The sequence below is a fragment of the Mastomys coucha genome, unplaced genomic scaffold (assembly GCF_008632895.1).
Source record: "Mastomys coucha isolate ucsf_1 unplaced genomic scaffold, UCSF_Mcou_1 pScaffold6, whole genome shotgun sequence".
Taxonomy (NCBI): domain Eukaryota; kingdom Metazoa; phylum Chordata; class Mammalia; order Rodentia; family Muridae; genus Mastomys; species Mastomys coucha.
In genome coordinates this window covers 92,622,581-92,648,453 of record NW_022196912.1, presented here as the reverse complement: position 1 = coordinate 92,648,453, position 25,873 = coordinate 92,622,581, and the positions used below count along the sequence as shown (strand labels likewise).

Genomic DNA, 25,873 nt, shown 5'->3' with positions numbered 1-25,873 from the left:
TTTTAACCTAATGTTCTTGGCATAATGTGCATACTATGACTGAAGATTATTATGTTATGCCTTAAGATTTTTTTTTGCCTTATGGAATACATTTAGATGTTTTTAGAATTCAAATATACCACCTATTGACATCTTTGGAGTTGTATGTACCAGAGGAGGACAGGGAAGGGGAGGGAGGGGGAGAGATAAGGAGAAGAAAGAGGAAGGAAGGAGAGGAGAGAGATGGGGATGGGGGGGGGGAGAGAGAGAGAACTGAACTCAGGGCTTGAATCTGCTGTCACTCTATCACTGACCTGAATTCATAGTCCATGACTACACTTTTGTGAATGGCTTTATTAACATTGTTTTGTGTGTTATCAGACCTTTCACAACTCAAAATTACCGGCAATAAAGTAACCACAGCTTCCTATCTGCTTTTGTGTTCCTGGGACAATGCTAATCAGATGCCACCCAGAAGGTATTCTTTAAGAAACACAACCACTAACTTAGAAAAGGACTGAGTCAGGCACTAGCTCTAGCTCTGACTCAGAGGGGAGCATCTCTGGTCCCCAAACCCTGAATCTAAAAATCTTTCAAAATCTAGAACTTTTGAAGTACTGATTTGATGTCATGGGCAGAATGTTCCACATTTGACCTAGTCTCCCAAGCCATATAAAAAACACAGGCACACTAAAAATATCACACAATGTATCATTACAACATGTATGTATATAAAGTGCCCATTAAACAGAAGTGATTGCCTGTTTAGACCTGTGTCTCATCTTTGAGCAATCTCATTACCCACAAGCAAATCTTTTAAAATCTGGGGGGAAAAAAAAGTAAAATCTGAAACTCTTCTGGTTTGGGATTAGGGATACAAAACTTGTGATTCCCTGTAGTGGAGGTTGGTGAGATTCAAAGGACCAAGAGTTCATCATGTCACTGGGTAAACAGATAAGGTAAGTTTACCATGCTTTTCCAGAATGTTGTTACTTTTAGTGTTTTCTTTTCTGGAACTATGAAAAGAACCAACAACACCCTAGTAAACTATGTTTTTTTTTTTTAATTCAAATGAAACATTTAAAATACATTATTATTGAAGAATATTCAAATATCAGGAATTTTTGAAAGACTTTCCATATCTTCCATTGTAATGTGGTTATTTCTATAATTTTGGTAAGAACTGGTCCTCTTTTCACCAAGATATAACTAGACAAACTGATTGGGCAATCAAAGTCTTATCTAACAGGCCATATTTCAGAATTAGCTAAGGGTTTGCTTTGGAATATAGACATCGGGTGTTCTCATCAGTCATTTCAAAGTAGACTGGGGATTTTAGGGCCTTTAAATAAAGAAGAATTCATACAAATTCGTAGGTCCTACAGGTAGAGTTTGATAGAGTTTGATGGAGATTTGATAAGACACTATGACAGAGGCAACTTATAGAAGAAAGAGTTTATTGAGAGGCTTACAGGGGGCTATAGTCCATGAGCTTTATGGTAGGAAGATGGCAGCAGGCAGGCATGGTGCCAGAACAATAAGCCTGCCGTAAGATATAGAGAGCTCATTTCTTGAGACAACAGCCAGGAGGAAGAGAGAGCTAACTGGGAATGGCATGGGCTTTTGAAACCCCAAAGCCCACACCCAGTGACACACACCTCCTTCAACAAGGCCATACTTCCTAATCCTTCCCAAACAGTCTTACCAACTGAAGACCAAGCACTCAAATGTATGAGCCTATGGGGACCATTCTTATTCAATTCACAAAGCTGTTCCTTGTGAGAACACCAAGATAGAAATTAATATAGTGTGGTTAATTGCTCAGTATTTATGGCTCAAGGCTTGTTAGATTTTTCAAGCTTAAGGAGGACATTGTGTTAATGGCCATCCTTGTCCCTTCTCTATAAGCAATCAGGCCACACCTAGCTGGAATCAGGCCCATTTACTTTGGTGATCAAGCATTATTTTTCTTTGAGAAGGCCTTAAAATGTCCCTAAATGACCACTGCATATTTTCACTTGAAAATAGGATATTGTCTACATGAATCCACACATACTGTGGCTTGCCTGATCCTTGTGCGGACTTTCTAACTCCGTGTTACAGTGAAATGATAGCAATGCAAATTACTCTTGTCTCTAAGCATGCAAACTAATTCTGTCTGATACAAACCTGATTTCTAACCCCACTTTAGAAAGAGTTTTGCATTTATTTGCAAGTTCATTTCATAACCTACTTACCTCCAGTCTTTGAATTTGTTGTAACATCTGATAATTCTCTGACTGATTAATAAAATATTTGGTGTATGTTCATATTATATACTTAGATGACAGTCATAGCTTTGTCTTTCTAAAAATGTTAGCCATTCATGTGTTAAATTCCTTACTACCTCTTGAGGTGTAAAGCCCCTTATATACATTCCTTACATATAATTATAAAAGTGTTAAATTGTTAACAGTTGGCTGGTTGGCATGATGTTAGCTTAGTAGACACTCAATTAGGCATTTATGAAATGATGCTTTCTGTCTTGGAGTTAATAATTTAATTGTAGGTCTCAAATATTGTTGTTATAGGCATTTGACAAGCTCTTAAGCCCTAGGCACTGTGCCTAAGGGGGGTCTAGGAGTCAATAAAACAACTAAGTAGTTACTCAACATATATTCATTGAATAAATGCATGAACTACAAGAAAAGCTATTTGGTGGCACCTCTCAGGAACTACATACTCATTCACATCCCAGGAATAAAGGGACTACAGGAGAAGTGAGTTAAGTGGGGAGTTTGGTTGTAATCATGATTGTTATTACTCCCGCTTGGTAGGTGAGGAGTTTGAACACCCCAATATCAGTGGGTTTTATATTTCTTCTCCAGGAAGTAATCTTACAGGAGTCAATCTTTTCCTTTTTCTACATCTAACCTCCAACTTCCATATCCTTGCAACCCTCAGGTAACACTGGAAACAGTGCCCCCAACCATGTTATTCAAATCTTGACACTGCTGGAAGCAAGAGCTCCTGGGCATATTACTTTACCAATCAAAATAAGAATATTCTAACATCTACCCCTAAGAGTGTTGGGAAAGAAACTAAGTTAATAAGCATGATAAGCTTTCTGTAGCTGGAGCCACACCATGCTTGCTTCCAGATTTCCTTTTCTCCATGGCCCCTCCAAAGCCTCAGGATAGCTGGGAGAAACAGAGATCACAAAGGAAAGAGCAAATGGTGCCAGGAAGCCATGAGTTACAGATAACTCAACTGGGTGTTGTGGCTCAAGCTGTAATGCCTACGCTTGGGAGGTAGAGATAGAAGGAACAGCAGGAGTTCTAGTTAGTTCTCTGAAACACTGAGTTCAAGGCTAGCCTGGGCTACTTGAGGCCCTACCTCCAAAAAAGAACAAAAACTCATCTAGATCTCTAGTGGAGCTGGTACAATCTAATGACAATCTAACTAAACTGGAATCAGAAAGTTAAAGGGGAGACCGCAAAAGGGATCAGAAGTGGTGCCTTTAGGGGTCCACATCTCAGCGGCCCTGAGCCAAGCAGGCTCTAAATCTGCCTGAGTTCTTGACACACAGAGTCTGAATCCTTCTCCAAGGCACAGCAGTGAATAACGGGGCCGAGGAAGGAGTGGAGATCATGGGGCTGAGCCAAAACCTCAAACGTGGGTCTGGAACTCTGCCCTTAAAAAAAGTAATGGGTCAGCAAATGGAATAAAATATGTGCTTTTGGGGGGTGGGAAAAACATCTGCCTCCAATGGACACAAAATCCTGAAATTCAGATCAGCAAAAACAGCTGAAGGAAGACACCAGCCATGGGCCTCCCTGACCCATGTTGTCTCTCTCTGTTCTAATGTTTTCCTAGAAAGGTTCTCAACCTTCCTAATGCTTCAAACCCACATTTTGGTGACCTCCAGCCATAAATTATTTTCATTACTACTTCATAACTGTGCTACTATTATGAATTATAATGGAAATATTTGGGGAGATAGACTTTTGCCAAAGGGGTTGGGACCCACAGGTTGAGAACCACTGCTCTAGAGAACTTTGTCTTGAGTCACCCATTACCTTGGATTCCAAGAGTAACAAGACTGACAGATAAACATCTCCCAAAGGAGCTATGGTGGTTTGAATGAGGTATGACCCCCCCCCATAGGCTCATCTATTTGAATGCTTGGTTCCTAGGTAGTAGAACTATTTTGGGTAAGATTAGGTGTGCCCTTGTTGGAGGAGGTGTATCACTAAGAGTTTCAAAGCCCAAGCTGGCCCAGTCTCTCCCTCCCCTGCCCCTGCCCCCTGCCTATGGATAAAATGTAAGTTCTCAGCTACTGCTTCAGCACCATGCTTCCTCCCGTCATTATGGTTATGAACTCATCCTGAGAAACTGGCAAGCAAGCTTCCTAATTAAGTGCTTTCATCTATAAGTTGCCTTGGTCATGGTGTCGCTTCACAGCAACAGAAAAATAACTAAGACAGGGACCAATACTACCCCCAAGCAACAGGTAGTCTTGAGGGCTAGAGCCCTGGGACAGTTATCCACATTGTGGAATAAACTAAGATAACAGTCAGCCACAGAAACCTTGACCGGCACAGCAGGTACTCACACCTCTCGCCCCTACTCCAATCTTTCCTCTATTTAAAAGCTCACGTCAGTGCCTGAAGAAGGACTTGCAATCATTGAACCCTATCATTTGTTTCTCTTTCCAATGTCACCATGTTACTTAAATCCCTTTCTCCACCTTGTACTATTTAATTGGTATCTGAGGACAGGTGGCCATTCTGGTATGTTGTGATTCCTGGAGCCAGGACTTTTGACTTAAATCCTGGTAACACAGCCATTGTGTCTTCAGGTACTTTCATGGGTCCCTATGGTACATGCTGACTTCCCAAGGAGAACAGATTAGACTAGAGCGGAACAGAATAGACAGCAGCCCAGGTTATAATGCACTTCTGAGTGAGCTGGTTTAAACCTGCACCATCACAGCTGTACTGGCTTTGTCCTACTCGACAAATGCCTTCAACAAGACTTTATGGTAGATGCACACCGTGGCACCATGTGACTGTAATCCTGGCATTCTGGAGCTTGAGGAGAGAGGACTGAGAGTTCAAGGCCAGCCTACACTAGAGTGAGACCCCCCTATCTCAAAAAGAAACAAACAGGGAGAAGATGTGTCACTCCAAAGCTGTTTCTGGCTAGAGAACAGAGTTAGCACTCCATTTTAAATACTTAGAGACAAAGGAGTCATGTCCAACCTAATAATGGTTCCTAGAACCTCCCCTCAAGCATCAGATACAGATCAGCAGAAACCCTCTACAGCTACCTAGATATAAACCTGGCATCTTACACCACCTGGGTGCTCATGTCTTAGGAAGTCTCCACAGGACAGAGAAAGGCAGATTCCTGAATGAGCAATTTCTCTTCTCACACACAAACCATGCCTACAGACTTTCTATTTTCATCGGTTAATTCTATAAATGTCACGGTAACATTTGAAACACATCTTCAGGTTCTCTCTCCTCATATGCTGCTCCTCAGGACAGGTGGTGAGGAGGGAGGAAGCTTCAAACCACACTTGGGGAGTCCCAGCCTCCTCTGCTCACCAGATTAGGTCTGGCTCCTTCTGTCCTATCAGTTCAAACTTTCTATTCAGTCTTGAGTTATCAAGGTTTCTAGTCTTGAGAGGAGCACTCATGAGCACGTGTACTCTCACATGCCAGCACACATACTGTGCCTGGACACACATGCTTGCACACTCATACCTACCCACTGTCTGAGCAGATGACTCCTGAGTGCCATTTCCACTTTGGACCCATTATCTGGAGAGTGTATTTGAACCATATATTCAAAGAACCAGCCCACCCACATCTGTATATGCTTCCTTTCTTCCTGTCCTTCTCTTAGGGAAGAAAAGAAGGAAGAAGAGAATATCAAGGTCCATATCCTTGCAGTCCAGCAGTCTGACCCCCGAAGGACCACCATAACATCCAATTCCAGGGGCTACCTCACTCTGTGTAGAGGCTCTACTGGAAGCTGTGCAAGGTTATTGGTCAGGGTATCAGTCAGAAATAGCCAGAACATTCCAAGAGGATGAATGAAGGAAGTTGAATGAAGGGCATAGTTGCAGGGCAAGGGGAGAGGTAAATCAAAGGGATGGGGCTTATAAGGCACCCTGGGCTGCAAACTACTGCCACCCTTTGGTCTGCAGAGGCAGGAGGGGGAGGGAGCTGTGACTGAAGGAGATCTCTTGACAGCAGCTGTGGCCTCCAGGACAGGAGCACAAGCTGCTAGGCCTCAGTGCAGGAAGGGACCTCAGCCTCTGTTCATCTTTACCCACAGATCTCTCATTAACCTACCAGTGAGAGGGCAAAAGAACCCAGGCTGCCCTGTAAGGGTTAGGGCCAGCTGAAGAAGAGGCAGAAATAGCTGGCTGGCAGGCAGAGAGAATGCGCCCTTCTGTCTTCCACCTTCTACCAACTCATCTGGCTGCCTTTGATACATGCTGCTTGACATAGTTCCCTTTTCTTCCAGGTTTTCCACCTATGAGGAATTACATTTCCTTCTGATAGCATTTGCTTAATATCACATTGTTATTAAAGAATATTAATTATCTGGCTATATACTTGTTCATCTCAAACGATGAGCCTGACTCAGGTCAGAGACAGGTTGCCATTGGATTCCCAGTGCTTGGCACGAAGACACTCTAAAACAATGAATAGCAGTTACCACATACCGCCAGTGATGTCACCATGTCTCAGCCCAGATGTGTGGAGACTAAGGGAGAGCAGGACTGAGAGAGAAAGGCCAGAGTGATGTCAAGCCCAAAGAAGTGTTCTCATGAGAGAATCTCAGAGACACCCAGGACCTCCTTTCTGTCCAGAGTCTGCTCAAAATGTAGCTTTTCTTCTGCTCCATTGATAGCAATAATGAGAGATTCTGACTAGACAAAGGGCCAGAGCAAGGGGTAGGGACACAGAACAAAGGAAATACACGGAACCACAAAGCCAAACAATCCATGTCCTGCCTGGCTCTGACATTTGGTTGTGTGACTGAGTAGTTGGCAATTCCCTGGTCCCAGATTCCTGTCTGTCCAAAAGGAATCATGACTGACTTCTATGCTACAGTTTCTGGAAAGTAGTTTGATGGCGTGTGTTGCATGACAGGTATTTATAACACTACAAGACTGTTTAACCATCTAACCATTTAACCAATAGAACCATTTGCCAAGCTTTGCTATGAAATGCACTCACTTTGGCAATAAAATACACCCCACTGCTACTCCTGAGCCACTTGGGACCTCATCTACCAAGAAAGTTTCGTGCTGACTCTTCCCAGCAATAAGGGAACATTCTAAGTCTCTTGCTATTTTCCTTTCTGAGCTCAAGAGATGTCCCCAAAGGCTACAGAAACAATTGCCCTTCTGTTCCTATAAGCTCATGTGCAGACAGACACACTTCATCAGTCTCCCTGCCCCCCCATAGGTCACGTGCTAGTGATGAATACAGTTATGGAACTGTCTGCCTTTCTCAGGGATGCTCTCTGAACTTGGAACTACACTCCATCCCATTGTCTGCCATCCCTTCAATCCTTACCTAGCATCCACACAGCCTAAGTTCTTTTTTTTTTTTTTTTTTTTTTTTTTGATCTTTCCTTTCTTCCTTGAGGTAGAACATTTCTGGGGATTTTTAATATCTTCCTCAGTCATCACTGCTTTCTTTGCTTCTCCAAACAGATGTTTAGTGCCATTAACTCTGTAACTTCATTTTTGAAAAAAAAAAAAATCTAATCTTTGTATTCCCATCTTTGCCTTCCCTACCTATTTTAAAACAGAGGTGTGTCAGAACAGAAGTTGCTTCTGGTTTGGGGTAGACTATGCACTGGCGGCTCATCTGTTGCTGATGCTGGAGTGCTCTTCCTTGGAGTTAAATCCAATCAAGATATTAGACCTTGAAGATTTCAGTCTTTATCTGTAATGCCATGGGTCTTAGGGCAGTCTGCATGATAAGGATGTGTCCTAGTGGTTCACACATACACACACACACACACACACACACACACACACAGAGCAAGGGAGAGAGAGAAAGAGAGAGAGAGAGAGGGAGAGAGAGAGAGAGAGAAAGAGAGAGAGAGAGAGAGAGAGAGAGAGCCTGACATGTGTGTCTTAAATAAGGCATGTAAAGAGCCAAATGCCACCTAACAAAGACAAATATTTACCAAGCCTAAATATCCCTGAACATCAGTCCAGGGATCTCAAAGATTCTGATCTAAGCCAACCACTGTTCAGCAGAGATGTCAACCCCAGAGCTAGGGTTTAAGGACGTTCTTTAATCCTAACCACATACAGCATTTGTCCCATTGATTTACACCCAACTGGGTAATTTACTTTTAATTCCTGGATTCTCTACAGACTCCTATTTTTTAGGGCGAGTACTGTGAGACCTTTCTGTTCTGTCATGTGCCAGTTAGACAGATGATAAGAGCAGAGTCCTATGAAGATCTGCTAGTCTTCATCCAGAAAGAAAACAAGGCCACAGCCACCCACGGAAATAGCGCCACTGATCGATCATAGGCCATGTCTATGGATAAATTGATTGTTATGCACCTGAGTTCCCTAGTGTTAGGTTTATGCTGGAAACGGCTGTCCAATCTACCAATACCCAGGCTTCTGGCTAGAGAAAAGATTGTTAATTCTTTTAACCTAAAATCATTTTGGGGTCCGCAAGCTTTTACTGGACATAAAGTCATGAGTCTACTGTTCTCTGTACAATGTAGATTTCAATATAGATTGTAAACAGTGGTAATGCTAACATATCTAAAATTTTGGCCTCTTTTTATAAACTAAAAGGAAAAAAATTCTTGTAACCTCCAGGGAGTCAACTTGGATCCACCTCTCCCAGGTCAAACAGACTCCAGATAAGTGCTGTCAATCAACACTAAGCACCCCCACCTATGGCCTAGTCCTGAGAGTAGGGTCTCTCTCTCTTACCCTAGTCTTGGGACTTCCCTCCTCCAACTGCCAGAACCTTGGGCCTAAAGGTTTCAAACATACACCATGGATAAAATTTTCCTCTAAACTCTCCAATTCCACCTTCTCTCCCTAGTCTATCTGTCCCAACAGATTTTAAATGAACTGCAAACTGCTCCAGTACCAGCTCCAGGTGCTCCCTTAGAATCTGCACCCTGGACAGCTTCAAAGCAGCTGGCCCCAGGTGGTGCAGCCTCTCAAACTACTCCTAAGCAACCTGCAGGCACTCGCCCCAGATGGTCCCACAGCCAGTGAAACAGCCTGCTCTTCCTGAACCTTGGCCAGCATTACAGCTTTCCTGCACCCCATCCCAACAAGGATGCCCTGTGTCAGCAGGAAGGAATCATAGAGAAGATTACACAGTGCTCCTTATTTATCTATTTATTGTTAACAAAAGGTTGGGATGTTAGGTTTCAGCCCTGAGACAAATAGCTGAGATGCCTATTTAACTAACAAAATGGACACTGGTCACCAGGTTTTCCCAGCATCCCTCAGTCCTTACCGGTTACAGAGCCCTCCTGGGTGGCATACCCCTCCTCCCCACAAACACTCAGTCCAGGAGGCTGGACTGCCATTCCCTTCATAATCCAACTGTTTCAATTGCTCGCTTCTTTGTACCTATAGGCATCATGGCTGCTGTACCTGGTTCCCCTATCTCCCTTCTCCCTCCCCTGTTTCCCCACATGGTCCAGCTCAATCTGGTCATGTCTACTCTGGACTCTCCCAGACTTCCCTCCCTCTAATCACCCTCTCCATTTTTCTGCAATAAACCATCTCTTCTACCATAGCTAGGAGCAGTCATGTTTTCCTTTTCTTCTCTTTATTTATCTCTCTTCATTAACCTAGCATTCATGTAAAAATCTTTGTGTGACCTCCAGCAGGTAGACAGATCTCTGGGACTTACTGGCCAGCCAGTCTGGCAGAAGTGGTGAGTTTCAGGTTCAGTAAGAAATCCTGTCTCAATAAGTAAGGTAGAGAGTGACAAATGAAGATACCAGTGTCTACTCCCATTCTCTGTATGCTCACGCAATGGCAAATACACCCATGGATGTGCACAGGTATACACACCTTGTGTATATGTGCATGTCACACACATGCACATTCACATGCACACGCACACGCGCACAGCACCCAGGACACTTTCTCAGCCGATTCATCTGTAAACCATGCAGGAAGCTGGTGGAGCATCACCCCTAACAAGCTTGGCAGTGACACTGTGGCTGGTTGAGAAGGCCTGCTTACTTTAGCAGCATTTATTTTTTAGCTTGAGTTTCTGATGAACAGGCTCCTGGAGTGACGGTGTTTAATTGACACTGGTCAGGGAGGGGTTTGCCAAGTTTGATGCTCTGCCTTTTACATGCTGCAGTAGGCCACATTTGGGAACAGCTCTTGATCCATGTCTGCCCCCGACATTCCTGGCCAGCCTTCTTGTCCTGGGGAACAGTGTGCATCTGAGTGAACCTCTCAGCTTCTAGGGCTTTCTGGTTTGATCACCTTGAGTGAGCTATTTAATCTCTCATGCCTCTGTTTCCTCGACTACCTTAGATCTCGGGGAGGAATTCAATGAGAAAATGTATCTAAAGCTTTTTATATGGTATGTGATTCTTGTGACAAGCACTCATTAAGTGTTAGCTCTCATTACTGTCAGTTTGACAGATCCCAGGCTTGTTGGAGTCGAGCTGAGCTGGAGAGCTTTCCCTTGCTCAGCACAGTGAAGCTGGGAAGGCACACAGAATAATGCCCCACTGCCCCAGCATGGCCACATTCCAGAACTTGGGGAATGCTATTTTCCATAGCCAGGTTTAAGACACAGTGTGGGGGTAGGTAGGATGTTTGGCTAGCATGAGCAGGGCTTTGATTCAATCCCTAACACCCTGGGTGTGGGAGAGGACTTTGCTGTCATATTATCCAATATAATTACAGGGTCCTTACAAAAAGCAGCCAGAAGCATCAACATTTTCAGACGAGGCAGCAAAGCTGAGGTCATGAAGCAGAGGTTGCACTGCTGTGCTGCTGCTGGCTTCAATGCTGGGGCTTGGGGAAGGGGCTAAAGACTGTAAGCAGCCTCTGGAAGCAGGAAAAGGTGGACTTGGACCTTTTGCTACAGTCTCTAGAAGAAACTTAGTCCTGCCAAGATCCAGAGTTCACAGTAGGGAGGATTCTGAGTTCCTGAGCTGTGGAATAATTAAGTCATATTCATGTAAACCAGAGCCCTAGAAAACAAACACACTAAGGAATGGTGGAGGCCTATGAGGCTAGTCAGAAGCACAGAGACATGGGCAGGGGTACACCTGAGAGAGGCACCTCATCCCATCCCATCCCATCCCATCCCATCCCACCAGAGGGCTCCTAGAGGAAGGTCCTCAGCCTGCAGAGAAGAGCAGCTGCTGGCCAATTCCTGTGAAATCTCAGGCACACTGGAGTCTCTACACAACTCCTGGAGGGGTAGGGGCCATGCCATAGTGACATCCCAAAATAGAGGACAGGACAATGATAATGAACATCACTTAGAGATGGGGGCTTTTCTCTCCTTAAAATTCCCCAGAGGAAGAGTATTGTGGGAAGCTGGGGCAGCAATCCTGGCTGTGGCTTCAATAGGCTTCTGAGGAGTTTGTGCCAAGAGGACACACCCTTCATAGACAACTTAGAAGACCTGTCTCATCTCCCCATACTGTCTGTACCTTTTTTATTTCCCTGAGAAGTCAGCACTCAATCATACTTATTAAATGAACAAATCAATGAACAGATGAATAAGCGAATAGATAAGTAAAGAGATTCCGACTATCATCACAAAATATCCCCATTTGTCTTGACTTGGAGTAGGGGGCAGGGAGTTAGATACAGGCTGTGGGAAGTTCCTTCTAATCTTGCTAGGAAGGACCTGACAGAGCAAATCCCCTGCCTGCTGTCAGACAGGCTGGCAGGTGTCCTTGGGCCCAGAATAGAAAGGTGGTTCAGAGCCCAGGTTGCTATTGCTATCGTTGGTATGCAGACAAATGCTCTCAGCATATTTGGAATCTGAGAGGGTGGATGCTAATAACCCATAATCAATGTTGCATTTGCCAAGGGCCAAAAGAAAAATGAACCTTTAATTGAGCAAGATTTGCCATCAATCAATGATGTGACTTTAGTCAGGAAAACCCAACAGAGTACTGAGTCGGACACCCAACTGTGAGAATTGCTCTCCATTGGGGTAGGGAATGCAAAATGTGGATCTGTGCATGTCTCACGGGGCCATAACTCATGGTGAAAAACAATACCTTTCATATCTGTCTTCGAATCTCCCGTTTTCTTTTTAAAGCTATGTCCCAAAAAAGTTTATTTTGTAACTCCAGGCCCTTTTACACAAGATGTCTGTTTTATTAGAGGGTAATGATTGCTCCTAAGAGATAATTGGATTCAATAAAAATATGGAGACTTTTAGGACTAGCCACAGAGCTGAAAAAGTAACTTGAGGTGACCAACAGCAGAGGTCCAGAAAAGTAGATCTGGCAAGATGGTGCCCGGGGTGAGGGGGCTAGCATTGGTTTTCAAGCTTCCTAAATCCCTACCTAAAGTTGAGGGAGCTATGAATCAGAAAACAAAAAGAAAGAGCAAGCCACAGACATTTATGAAAATAAAACAAAACAAAACAGTGAATGAAGTATTTTCACAGCCCAAATACCAAGGAGGACAACTGGAACCCCTGGGTGCTATTGGCAGCCATGGCAGGGCTGGGGGCATCCCAGGGGCTGCTATAGAACTTGTGTGGCAGGAACTCTCAAGAGCTAACAGATGGCAGATGCTATAGGCCTGCTGAGAGCCGTGACTGCAACTGGGCTAACCCTGCCCAAACCAATAGGGTTAGACAAATGATCAGTGGAGGGCACCGAATTATGAATTTTGAAACCAACTAGGCAGTACTCCCCTCCAGGAAATCTTTCCAATAAAAAAAAAAAATTTGCTCGTGGATGAGCCCAAACCAAGCAGGCAGCCAGATGTGGTGGCACACCTCTGCCTTCTCTGCACTTGAGAAGGATCACATGTTCAAAGCTAGCCCAATACCTACTTAAGCTAAACAGCTATTTTCCAGCCAGCCTGGAACAGTGTGAGACCTCATCAAAAAAAAAAAAAATAATAAAGTGTCAACAAACCAGAATCAACCAAACAAAACAAAACACTTGAGCAGTGATTGAGTGAAGGCACATTCAGGCCACCCACTAAAAGCCTCGGCCATCCAGCTGCAGACAGACATTCATGCTGAGGGCCCTTCTGGTCTGCTGTCTGCGCAACACACTGGCCTTCACCCTCCTGGGCCCCCTGGCAGCTCTCAGGTCCCTGCTTCAGTTCAGTGTAGACTCGGTTTAGAAGCTCCAGTACCTCACCCCCTCACACCACTTTACATTCACCCTCTGGCTTTGCACAGGACTCGGGCCAATTAGTGCCAATTCTCATACAGAGAATTCTCTTTCCTCCCCTTATGACAGGTTTCAGATATGTGACAACTGTTATGAGGGACTCTCTGAAACATCTCTTTTTAGGTCTGGCTTCTCCAGTTTCTCCAAGGTTCCCTCTAGGATGTGGTTTCCAGAAGCTTTCTTAGCCACCTGCCTGTGAGTTTATAGCAGGCAGTCAAAGTGTGGTGTAGTAGAAATAACATCAGACATGGAGCCAGGGAGCTTGCTTACATTTTGGGGGCTTCTGCCTTGAAGCCAGGAAGTTCAGCCTCTCTCTAAGGCCTAGTTGTCCTATCTGCTACACCCGGATTGCTCAATCATGGGTTTATTGTAAAATTCATGAGACACTAAATGAATCCTCTTGGAGAACGGGAGCAAGTCAGAGTGTGCATGCTTGCCTGGTCATTATCTCTCAAAGTTGGCACATCAGCCACACCTGGCATTGCATCTCTGGATCAGGCCATTGAAGAAGTGATCAGTTCATGGAGAGATGCAGGGAGACCATCTTTGGTTTCAGCCTAGTCTCCAGGCTCCTCCTAATGCAGTTGCAGTTACCCAGGCTTGGCAGGTCTTTATTGAACTGGCAGTCAGCTGGGCCAGAGCCATTACGTTTATTCTTAGTTCTTAATTGTCTTAGACAAGGTCATCCATAATATCACACATCACCTTAATGAGCAGAGCTGCTGTCAGGCCACACACAGTGTGCTCCTAGGTTGAATGAGATGGGCCCACCATTCCCTCCCCAACTTAGTCCCAAGGAGTCTTTTGCCAAGGTGCAAAGTGCAGAGACCACCATTTCTCATTTAAATTACAGTCATGTGCATACTCTCTTCATTTTCCTCACTGTCTGTTGTATTGATTGTCAACCCAAGGATGAATCTAAAACTTTGTTAGCCTCATCTTTGGCCAGTGTAGGATATAGCACATCCCTATACTCTTTGGGTTTCCCAGGGTGTCTTTATAATGTGCCAAGATTTATCCAGGCCATTTTAAAAGTCAGTAGTAAGGTTTTAGGAAATGCATGTGGTTAACTGTTTTAATAAAAGGGTGCTTTGGTGGGAAAAAGGGGGGCAGCATATGTTGTTCCCTTTGGTTAAATGAACTGAAGCTTCTTGAGTCGATGCCTAATGTGGTATCCATCCCTTTGAATCCTAGCCAAGAGCATGGGACAGAATAAGCAGCTTTATGAGAACTGGTTGTGGAAATAGAAACACTTGCACTTTATTGTGGCTATTCACCTGTGTATACTGAAAGCACACTGGAATTCATCATATACGCACTCTTCTCTATACCCACATAGAATCTGCATGTCCATACCCAGCACAGACACTAACTTTACATGTATTAGCAGTGAAGGGATGACACACACTGGTTGCTATGTGGGACAAGACAAGGAATAAAGTCTTACCTCATAGGACTGCCAAGATATAGGAAGTTAGTGGTTAACAAACTTGGAGCTCTGGTGGACAGTTGCAAACGTGTAAGTGCCATAGTGACATCATCAGGAAATCTACCCAGACATCCTTGACATTCAAGAAACAAGCGAATCAAAGACCCTCATGACACATTCAGGCACGTGGCTAGATCCAGAACATATTTAGATGTGTCTCCATCCAAAATGTGTTTACTTACTGTCCCAGATAAGATGGATGGATAGTTTTCAGCATCTCAACTCTTTCCTCCATGGTCCCCCTTACACCACTGGTGCTGTGTAGCTTATGCTTTCAAAGAACTACCTTTAAATTGTTTGACCCACAGGGTAATTTCCAATGTGATTGTAAATGCTGTGAATACAGATCGCTTTCTCTCTCTTGCTTCACTTAACCCTTAATCCCAGACCCTTCATAAAACAAACACCCAATAGACATCACCTGACAGGCTTAGTGTAAACTCAAAAGTATCAACATAATGTTAATGTTGCATTGCACAGCACTCTCTGAAAAGAACATGAAGAGGGAGGGGCTGGGGTTGGAAACTTTCCTGTAAAACCACTGCAACTCTCACTGATGACCCTATAATTTATTTGTCTTTTGATATATTTTTGCTCAGACAATATTATATATTATATAACATGTTTGTGTCTATTAACATATAGCTTATGGTATTTATGTGCCACATATGAATACATTTTAATCATGCTATTGGGGTTTAGTTACTCTCCCAGGTGGTGAGTTCAAGATCTATCTGTTTCAAAATCACCCCCATCCCAAGGAGTCATGGGCTAGAGGCCAAAAGACACATCTACTCAAGAAAGGTCAAGAACAGTTTTTCACCCAGGACTCAGAGCAGAGCAAGACACTTGTCCCCAGGGAGGGTCTACCATGGGAAGTTCAGAAAACTGTGATAGCCTGTAACATGGCTATTAGCTAAGTCTGTCTTATTATTTTCCCCCATTTCCTAAATGTGTAAATATGTTTTACAATTATTTGGTTATAAGTTCTTAGGGAATTAAAAGAAAATACCAGGCCAGCATACAGGTAGAGAAGATAGGAGATTATAGACCATGGGAAGAGCACCAATTTTTTGCTGGAGATTCAGCTAACCCTTGTCATGCGGTACCAGCCTTATCACACAAGGCTTTGTGCTAAAGCTAGGCCCAAGTAATCTCACTGTCCTGCCTAGCCAAAGTGGATGATCTAGTCTAGCACATCCCTCACACTGACTTTAATGTGTCAGCAGCTATATACAAATAGGCAAAAATATACCAAATGAACATGTTAGATAGGGAGTGAGGCTCATCACCTAGCCTGTGATCAAATGTAATATGACAATGGAGACAGTGTCTCATCCTAAGTCCCCTCTACTACTGGCTAGACATTCTTCAATGGCCCATATCAGGACTGTCCCCAAAGAGTTAATAGTCCTGGTTGACTTGGTCAGGATTTGGCCTCTAAAATCCCAAATCTAGAAGGGATCTAAATGAGGGTTAATGGCAATGCCTCTGCTCTCCCACACAGTGTTTTGGAAGGGTATTTTCCTCAGCTACAGAATGAACCAGTTAGATGAACTCAGTTAAAAAGCTGAGTCAAGGAGTTCCCAGAACATCTTGATACATACATTTGTTCAAAATTAGAGAAAAATAAGCAAAAATAATCAAACCAAGTAAAAACTAAGTCTGACTGAGTGATTTCCTTCCTGTCCCTGCTTCCAGGACCTTGCCTTCACTGGAGCCTGAGCACAGCTATAATCCTTGCTGGCAAACTGTGTGCCTCCCAAGCTCCCTCTGTCATGAGAGGCAATGCTCTCTTATACTAAAAACCACCTCCTCTCTATACAAACAAGAAAAGTGATTGGCACAAAGAGTACCCAACACAACTGGTATAATGAACTAGATACATTGATTTGTTGAAGCTCCTTCAGCTAGGTCCTTTGGCAACTGGAGAAAGAGCATTGGCGTGTTGTCATGGGGACATATGGGCATGTGAGCTGCACTAGCTGTAGACCACAGGTGCAGACACTCAAATAAGGTCCTCCATCAGTAATTGAACTTTACCATGGTTTCTATTCAAGAATGCCTTGCTCGGGATAGCCATAGACATTTAACATTCAGAATCTGAGGTAGTTTTGTCAAGACATCTGTGTGGCTTCTATGATTTTTCTTTAAAAAAATAGAGCAGAATAAGAAGAGATGCCACACAGGAATCACCCTGACTAGTCAGAAACCATTCAAACAGATTGAAATAAAGAGAAATTTATTCTAAAGATCTGGATGAAATGGGAGAAAACAGACAAGCAGGACCTCTGAACCATGCCCAGACCTTAGACCTCTTCTGTCTTAGAGTTTCTATTGCTGTGGCCAAAACTCCAGGAGGAAAGGGTTTATTTCATCTTATAGCTAATGTCACACTCCATCCCTTAGGAAAATCAGGGTGAGAACACACAGCAGGAATCTGGAGGCAGGAATTGAGTCAGAAGCCATGGAGGAACATTGCTTACTAGCTTGCTGCCCACGTCTTGCTCAGCTTGTTTTCTTATACAACTCAGGACAACTTTCCATTAATGGCACTGTCCACAGTGAGCTGGACCCTCCAACATCATAAAATAATCAAGAAGATTAGTCACTTACGGTGACTTCATAGACTTACGAAGACATCTTTTCAGTTAAGATTCCCTCTACTCAGATAAGCCTAGGTTTGTGTCAAGTTGGCAAACAACAGCTAACACATCTTCCTTCTGTACCCTGCCAGTTACAATGGTCTGCTTCCTTACACTTCCATTTTTCTTTCCCAATACAGGAAATCTGATTGTCTTATGACCAGTTAAAAATGAGCTCTTCTTTGGTCAATGGCAAATGGAGGAGGAAGGAGACTATGTAATAGAAGATCCACCCCTACCTTTTTGGGATAACATAAGTCCTCCAAGAAGAAAGGAGGGTCAGGAGAATATGGAAAGGCAATCCTCTGGCCAGCTTCTGTTAGCTCACTTCTCAGAAATGAAGCAAGACTTTTACTGGCATTATGTCAATCTGAATGGGAAGGATAGCGCTGTGGCAAGGAGACCTTCCCACATGGTCATCAAGGCAGACCGAAGAGAAAACAAGTACCTTTTGCTCAGCTCATGGATAATTTAAGAAACCCAAAGGAGAGTTAGAGGAAAGTACAAGAGGAGATGCACGTTGCAGATGACTGTTGACACACTATTATGCCATCATCTGGAAATTTCATTTGTGGAACCAGAAGCCATCTGTTCTGTGGATAATGTGCCATGATACCTGCCAACAACAGAACAGGCTTTTGTTGTTGTTGTTGTTGGGTAACTAATTGTACCTGTGGGACCTACACAGCATGAGACCCAACTAGTGGAAAGTGACACCACAGCAGAATAGAGACTGGGGTATATTGTGACCCCAAAACAAGACGGACATCAGGCAGGAAGTAAGAAAACCTCTGGATATGCTGGAGACCAGGTTTCCTCTCTCTCTCTCTCTCTCTCTCTCTCTCTCTCTCTCTCTCTCTCTCTCTGGCCTTTGAGAGAAGCAACAAAGTTTGGAAAGGAGGTCAGGGCTTAGAAGAGCTTACACAATAATAACAATGGTGCTTTTCATATACTGTTTTTGTTGTTGTTGTTGTTTTAATGACCTTGTTTAGAAGCTAAAGGGAGTGGAATACACAGGGAACACAAACTCTCTGTCTTTACCCCTAACACTGTAGATGACATGGTGACCAACTGTCATCTGGTTTAAAATTTAAATTGCAAGTTCCTCTATGGTAACAAACTCATGTTCTTCAATTTTGTCCACAATGAACAACAACCAGAAGGAGGCAAACCAGGTGCTCTGCACACTCTGCCACCAGAGCCTTGTCTACCCATGAGCACAAGAACCCTCAGGGGTCTAGGCATACTTGATCCAGGATTTCTGTTTTATCTAAGAAATGATCACAAGATGGATAGGTGGGTGGGTAGTTGGATAGGAAGATGTATTGATGCATATCTATTCTACCTAAAAGAATTTAATCCCCAACCCAAGTGGTGGTCCATTTTTCACTGCTGACTTTTCATTTTATTCTTTAAGAGTACATTAGCATCATGAGAAATGTACCAAAAGTACAGGGTGTTGCACATGGCTTTGCATCAGTTGCCTCTGGCTTTGCATAGACCGGAGGCAGTTCTCCCTCCACATACCTGTGTTCTGGGCTCATCCCAACTGCTCATTAAATCTCTATTGTGCTGGATTGGCCCTGAGCCTTTAGTGAAAGAAAGCTACTTTTTTGCTTTCCAGACAGCAGCCCTAGTGTGCGGCCCTGTGTGATGAATACTTAGAGATTATCTTAGTGCAACCAAGAGGAAAAAACAAGGGATTTTACCAGCATGAGGGAGTGTGCTTCCCACTCAAGGAGCTAATCTGCTAATAGGCATGGGGAACCAAAGGCACTCTAACTCTGGTCCTCTGGGGCTCTGCAAAGGGTGTTGCATCAAAGCTGCTGAAGGAGGGGGGAACTCCCCAACAGGTGGAAGAGCTATTGGGCTGGGAAAGACAAAGAGTATTCAAGAAGACAAAATTGGCTTTACAGAGAGATCCCTGTTTTCTATGAGAATAGATATTGCTAAACAAAATCGTATTCCTAAAAGCCACTTATGGATGGAAATTTCTGTGGGGTCTAAAAAGTGGTTATAGAGTACCTTTCTGGCTCTATTTTGCTTAAAGGACACACACAAGCTGTGCTCATGGGTAGACAAGGCTCTGGTGGCAGTGTGCAGACCATCATGTATCACTAGTTTTCTTCCTTCTGGTTGTTGGTTATTGTGGATGAAACTGAAGAAGATGAGCTTATGACCACAGAGGAATTTACAATTTAAGTTTTGAACCAGAGTCCCACTGCCCCATGTGATGACAACAATGAGTGTCAGCTGAGGATTTAGAGTGCACTGTGATGTCAGGCAGATATGACACCTACCCTAGGAGTTTGCTAGTAAATGTCCAACAACCAGTTGTCCAATAAAAGCCTTGATTTGTGGTGTTTGCCACTTTTAATAGTGTCCATCATGATGTCCCTGAGCTTAAGCTAAGAAGAGCAACTCTTACACAGAATGTCTAGACGGACTCAATAGGTATAAACCCCACAGGTAATAGCAACACCTAGCCAAATGGGTAGAAAGGGATGTGTCTGGAGTATTTCTTACATTGGATTTGGATATAATTTACTTAAATGAGAGTCTATAGCATTTAATTTTGAAAACAAAAGTGTCAAACCACACCTCCCCAGGATAGAATGAGCCAGCTCCACCACCCTACTGCATCTACCAATACAGCAGCTGAATTCAGGTGACTAAAAAATAGAAATCCCACCAAGCTTTGGCGAATTTTTATAAACCAAGATGCTTACTGTATATCTGATGCTGTGATTGGATTCAAAGAATTTAACTACCTTTAGTGAAAGTTGCTATATCAAATGAGGGCCATCTAAAGGGTTCACAGTTTAGTGCAGGAGTGGAAGCAAAATATTTGTTGATAAATGTGTTGACTTTGTTTTCTAGTGGCTTTCAATAACACTTGGTGTAGAGCAGAAACTTGCCTGGAAAACTGCACAAAAGTGAATTGTGATTTTAACTTAACTAAACCTAAAACATTGAAAAACTTTAAGAATAATATAAAAATCTTTGCTGGATTGCCCATCTTGTATTTTATTCTCAGTTTTACTGGCTAAGCCTAATTTTTTTAAAAAATGTGTTTCTTGTAGATGTCCCTGAGAGTATCTGAGGATAAATCTGCTTTTGTACAAAAGAAAAAAGGTAAAAAAGCAATTTCCTCTCCCAGAGAAGTCGGGCACAAATTGTCAACAAGGCAGAATTGTCCCCCTCTTTTCAGTGGACGCGTTTAATCTGTAGAAGGTCTCTTCTAGCTCTAGAATCCCGAGAGTCACATTTCTAAATGAGGCACTTAAAAATGGAAATATGTTCTTTTTATGGCACTGGCTGAAGGATGCATGTTGGAAAGTCTTTTGTTCACTGATGACTGTTTCCTATGTTAAAGCCAAGAGTTCAGTGATAGGTATGTCAAAGTTCAAAAGTGTACAAGCAAGCCTCTCATGAGCCTTCATCCTGGTAATACCTGAATGTCTACAGCCTTTGCAAGCCTCGTAGCCACCATGAGATGGCCAGAAAGGATGAGACAAATAGAAATAAGCTGATATTAGAATGCTGCTTATATGCTGGAAGCATGGTTCTGTCATTGGAGCCTACTTCCTGTGACAAGCCAGTGATGAGCAAATGCCCAGGGATGCTGCTCAAGTGTTACAAAGATGTGAAACATCTTTGAAGGGACTCAAGCCAGCCCCGGCCTAGAAAACATGGCTCTGGCAGGCCTTGTCCTTCTCCCCTCCTCTCCCTTGTTAAACACCATTAGATTACATTCTTGAAGCTAGCCATCAAAGTCTATTCCCTATTTGCTGGCTTCCTCCTTTTGAGGCTGACTACCAAGGTCCAGCAATCAAAGTACTAGAGTTCAGCAATTAAAAGCCCCTTTGGCTCACCTAGTTAACATGCCCAATTAAAATTAAATACCTCATCCTAACATGGGATTTCCCCTTTACCTTTACTGTCATTTGCCTATGAGCCACATCTGTCTCCTCTCTATCCAGAGATTGCCATGGTGTGTGTGTGGGGGGGGGGAGTGGCAGGGGAGGAGGGAAACAAATATTTCTTCCCTCTCTCCCTTGTTCCTTTCTCCCTTCTCCCATGTCCTTTTGTTCCTGTCTTTGTCCCTGCCCTCTATCCCGCTGGAGCAAAAAATTAAAAAAAAAGTCTCCTTTGTGCTGATAACTTGGTCTTGGGGTGTCTCGTGCTGATACTGGTCCCTTCAATCTTGGGTATGGCTAAGGATTTGCTGGATTCCATACTCCTAGAATGCATTTCCATGTTCCTCCCATTTTTCCTGTCTTTCACCTCTTCACTCAGCACAGTGCAAGTGCAATTCCTGAGGAAATATAGGCGTCTATGTTCCTAAATCTAGTGCCATTTTCAATTCTACATATCAGCTGTGTTAGGTTCTGGAAAAGGAAACCTCTTAAGCCCTTTGTTCAGTAGTCACATATCTCAAATACAGCTTTAGGAGGTAAAATGCAACCTTAAGCAGGCATTTATTTGACTCATATTTCTAACACAGTTATGTCTGGTTCAAAACAGCAGAGTTAGCTGATTCTCATCTAGTGATGGTTGCTAGGAAACCATTCTGTGGCAAATTAGAATCTGAGTCGCGTAAGCCACGACCTCTCCATCTTGTGAACTCCTATAGAATTAATGTAGGTATAATTTATTTAGTAACAAATCTATACTATCCAAGGATATCTTTTCTCTCACACAGTTAAATTGTTACTTAAGTAATTAACTTTTATTTATAGTTTACATGTAAATTTCCTACTTAGTTTTTAAGCAATCAACACAGATGCCTTTGAACCTCCACTTCCCAATGCCTGGTCATCGGGGCTTCACCCATATTCATCAAGTGTTCCAGCTCTGAGTGGAAAGGCTTACCAGATGGGAATGTTACAACTCTGTTCTGACAGGGGAAGGTTTCCCCAAAGTGTTATGGCTCTGTTCTAGCAGGGGAAGGCTTCCCGGTGCTTATGTTACAGCTCTGAAGGCAAAGGTATCCTGGCAGTCAAAGGTCGAGGACTACCACACAACACACCACACACCAGAGACTTGTTAGGAGGGAAAAATCCAGGAGGGCAAGAAGCAGCAGAGAACTGGGCAGACAACAGAGTTTACATAGGGCTTCTTGGGTGGGGTCAGGGGAGCTTTCCAGGATGGCCTGGGATTGAAGGGACAATGTGGCCTGATCTTAGAGCAAACTCAGGGACTGGTGTGATTTTGTAGCCTGATCTGGGACTCTTCTTTTTCCTGTAGGGTGGGGCCTGGGCATTCTCCAGCCTTGAGGGGGTAGGGTGTGGGCCTGGCCATTGAAGTTCCTCAGGAGTGGGGTCTGGCCACTCTGTGCACCTCAAGGGGTCAAGCCCTACTGACAGACTCCTAGGCATGGAGTCTGGCAGCCAGGGGTCCCCAAGGGTGGGGCTCACAGCAGGAACATCTGCCCTAGGCAGGGAAAGCCATCCTTGTTATGGATAGCCAGTACCAAACGTGTTTTCAAACTTGTGTTTGAAAGGAGGTGGTCACATTCAAAACATGATTCTAGACTGGACAAAGAGCAGTCACAGCATGTGTCACTGGTAATTAAATGAGTTTGTGGTGCTGTTTCTTTCTTATGCCCAACATTGATAAACTTCACCCTATCCCCTGCACTCTATTTTCCAGCCCATAACTCTGCCTGCTTTCCCAGAGGCCTGCTGGGACCAGGGACAACCAGGTAAGACATGACCCCAACCCCCTGCATATCAAGTCCCCCTAAAACACACCCAAGGTCAGTAAACTGCATCTTGTTTCCTGAGCTCCATTTTAAGCCCACAACTCTGCCTGCAATCCTGGAGGCCTGCCCAAATCAAGGAATGCACATAAGACCCTGCCTCAAGCCCTTGTCTGTTAAGTCTCCCTAAAACACACCTAACAGTGGTAAACTGCCTCAGGCCGGCCAGTCTGTGCCTCCTTCAACCCATGGGGGAACAGGGTTCTAGTCAGGTCGACAAGGCATAGGCAAAGAAATGATGGCAGAGACGACATATGGAAGTGCAGAATCTGAATATATTTCTCAAAAATGGCATCAGACTTTTACAGTCATTACAAAAGAGAAATGAGAAATCTGGCAGCTCAGCAGTTGAGGTACATCTGAGGCTATCTGAAACACACTGGGTCTAAAACAGCCACCTCTTCTGGACAGGTGCTGTACCCCCCAGGCCCAAGCTCTGGGCCCAGGGGGCTGTGGGCTGCATGAGGCTTGAAGCTCAAATGCTCTGTCTCGTAAGCCCGAATCTTGAATCTGAATGTGTAAGTAAGTCTGTTCACAAAATGAAAACCAGGCTTATATAGTATACAGAAAACAAAGCGAATGACAAAAGTCACATAGGCAGGTGAGGGCCACATCAAGGTCAGTAAGTTCAGACAGCAAGTCACGTAGGCAAGTGACGGTCACATCAAGGTCGGTAAGATCAGGCATCCAGGTGTGAAGCAGAAGAGCAGTGGTGCCCTTCCCGCTGGGGCTACCTTGGCAGTCCCAAGCAATTCTCTGGGTCTGTTGGAGGCAAGCACCAGGAAGTCCCATACTAGCAGTTCCTGAAAATGCCCTTAAGTAAGGGAAGCCCTTCAATTACTCCCTGGTATGTAAAACAATTCTGTCTTCTGTGGGACTGCTCTGAGAAGTCTAACTATGTTTATAGTTAGCAATAGTACCTGACCTCTATTCCTAACTCTGAAGACACCCTGTCTGATAAAGCAGTTTCCTTGTGAGAAATTCCAAGCTAACAACAGCTTGGTAATAAATTAGGATATATTGGAACACTGTGCTGGCCAGGTAATAACATGTAATCTTAAGTTTTAGCTATTAACGAATCATTTCTTGGGGCACTTTTATGCCTGAATAAGAAGGCATGTTAACGATTAGAAAGACTAATCTGGAACACGTCTGAGTTAGGAGATGTCAACGACTGACTGAATACCCAGTAGGCAAACTCCCTTTGAAGTCGTATGCCTCTGGTCCATGATCAGGCTTTCAAGCCTGATATTGCAGACTTTACTGGAGTAGACAAGTGGGCATGGCAGTAAAGTATCCCCTGTCCCCTGCTCTCCGTTTTCCTACCCACAACTATGCCTGCTTTCCCAGAAGCCTGCTGGCACCAGGAACCCCAGGCCATGCTGGTATTAGAGACCCCAGAGGCAAGGTTAGTACCCAAAACCCCAGAGGTTACACAGGCCAAAACAAATCAAACCAATAAGCAAATAGCAATAACAAAACCAGAACTTCGGGCCACTCAGGCCAGAAGACAAAGAGGAAACAGAAGGAAACAGAAACCATGGGGAGAAACATCCAAAAATACCCATCCAATAAAGATAAACTCAGAAATCAGCATCTAAATCTATAATAGCCATAAAACACAGATGGCTAAAGCCCAGAGTAAGAACACAATCAACAAGGGCAATACAGTACTACCAGAGCACAGCTATCCCACTACTGGAAGCCATGGGTACCCTAACACACCTGAGGGGTAAGAAAATGACCTTAAATCTAATCTGATGAAGACAATAGAGTCCTTAAAAGAGGAAATGAATATCTCTTAAAGAAATACAGGAAAATACAATCAAACATGTCAAGAAAAGAAATAAAACTATTCAAGATCTAAAAATGGAAATAGAAGCAATAAAGAAAATATAAACTGAGGTAATCCTGGAGATGAAAAACCTAGGTTAGAGAACAGAAACTATAGATGCAAGCATCACCAACAGAATACAAGATATGAGACAGAGAATCTTAGGGATAGAAGATACCAAAGAATAAATTGACACATTAGTCAAAGAAAATGTTAAATCCAAAATATTTCTGACACAAACTATTTGAGAAATTTAGGACACTATGAAACCACCTAACCTAAGAATAAGAAGAAAAGAAGAATGAGATGATATCCAGATTGAAGACACAGAAAATATTTTCAAAAAAATCATAGAAAACTTCCCTAGTCTAAAGAAAGAGATGGTTATAAATGTATAAGAAGTTTACAAAACACCAAATAGATTGGACCAGAAAAAAAATCTTCTCACCACATAATAATCAAAACACTAAATGGACAACAACAACAAAAGAAGGTTCCAAGCTGCAAGGGAAAAAGGCCCAGTTCACATAAAGGCAGACCTATCAGAGTTACACCTGACTTTTCAATAGAGACTCTAAAAGCCAGAAAAACCTGGGCAGATAGAGATGAGACCATAGACACCAGTCCAGACTACAATAACCAGCAAAAACATTCAATCACCATAGATGGAAAACACAAGTCCACCATGACAAAAATGAATTTAAACAGGATCTAGCCAAACACCCAGCCCTACAGAAGATACTAGAAAAAAA

The 25,873-nt window shown here is 43.4% G+C and overlaps 1 long non-coding RNA gene across 1 annotated transcript in view; it reads left to right on the top strand.

The window, feature by feature from the left end:
• The first annotated feature begins 22,106 nt into the window (after window positions 1-22,106).
• The window catches only part of LOC116079877, an 8,011-nt gene continuing 4,244 nt past the window's right edge, over window positions 22,107-25,873 (top strand). Inside the window, exons 1-2 of the long non-coding RNA XR_004114185.1 lie at window positions 22,107-22,166; window positions 23,179-23,230. This is a non-coding gene — a long non-coding RNA (uncharacterized LOC116079877). The remainder of the gene's footprint in view (window positions 22,167-23,178; window positions 23,231-25,873) is intronic.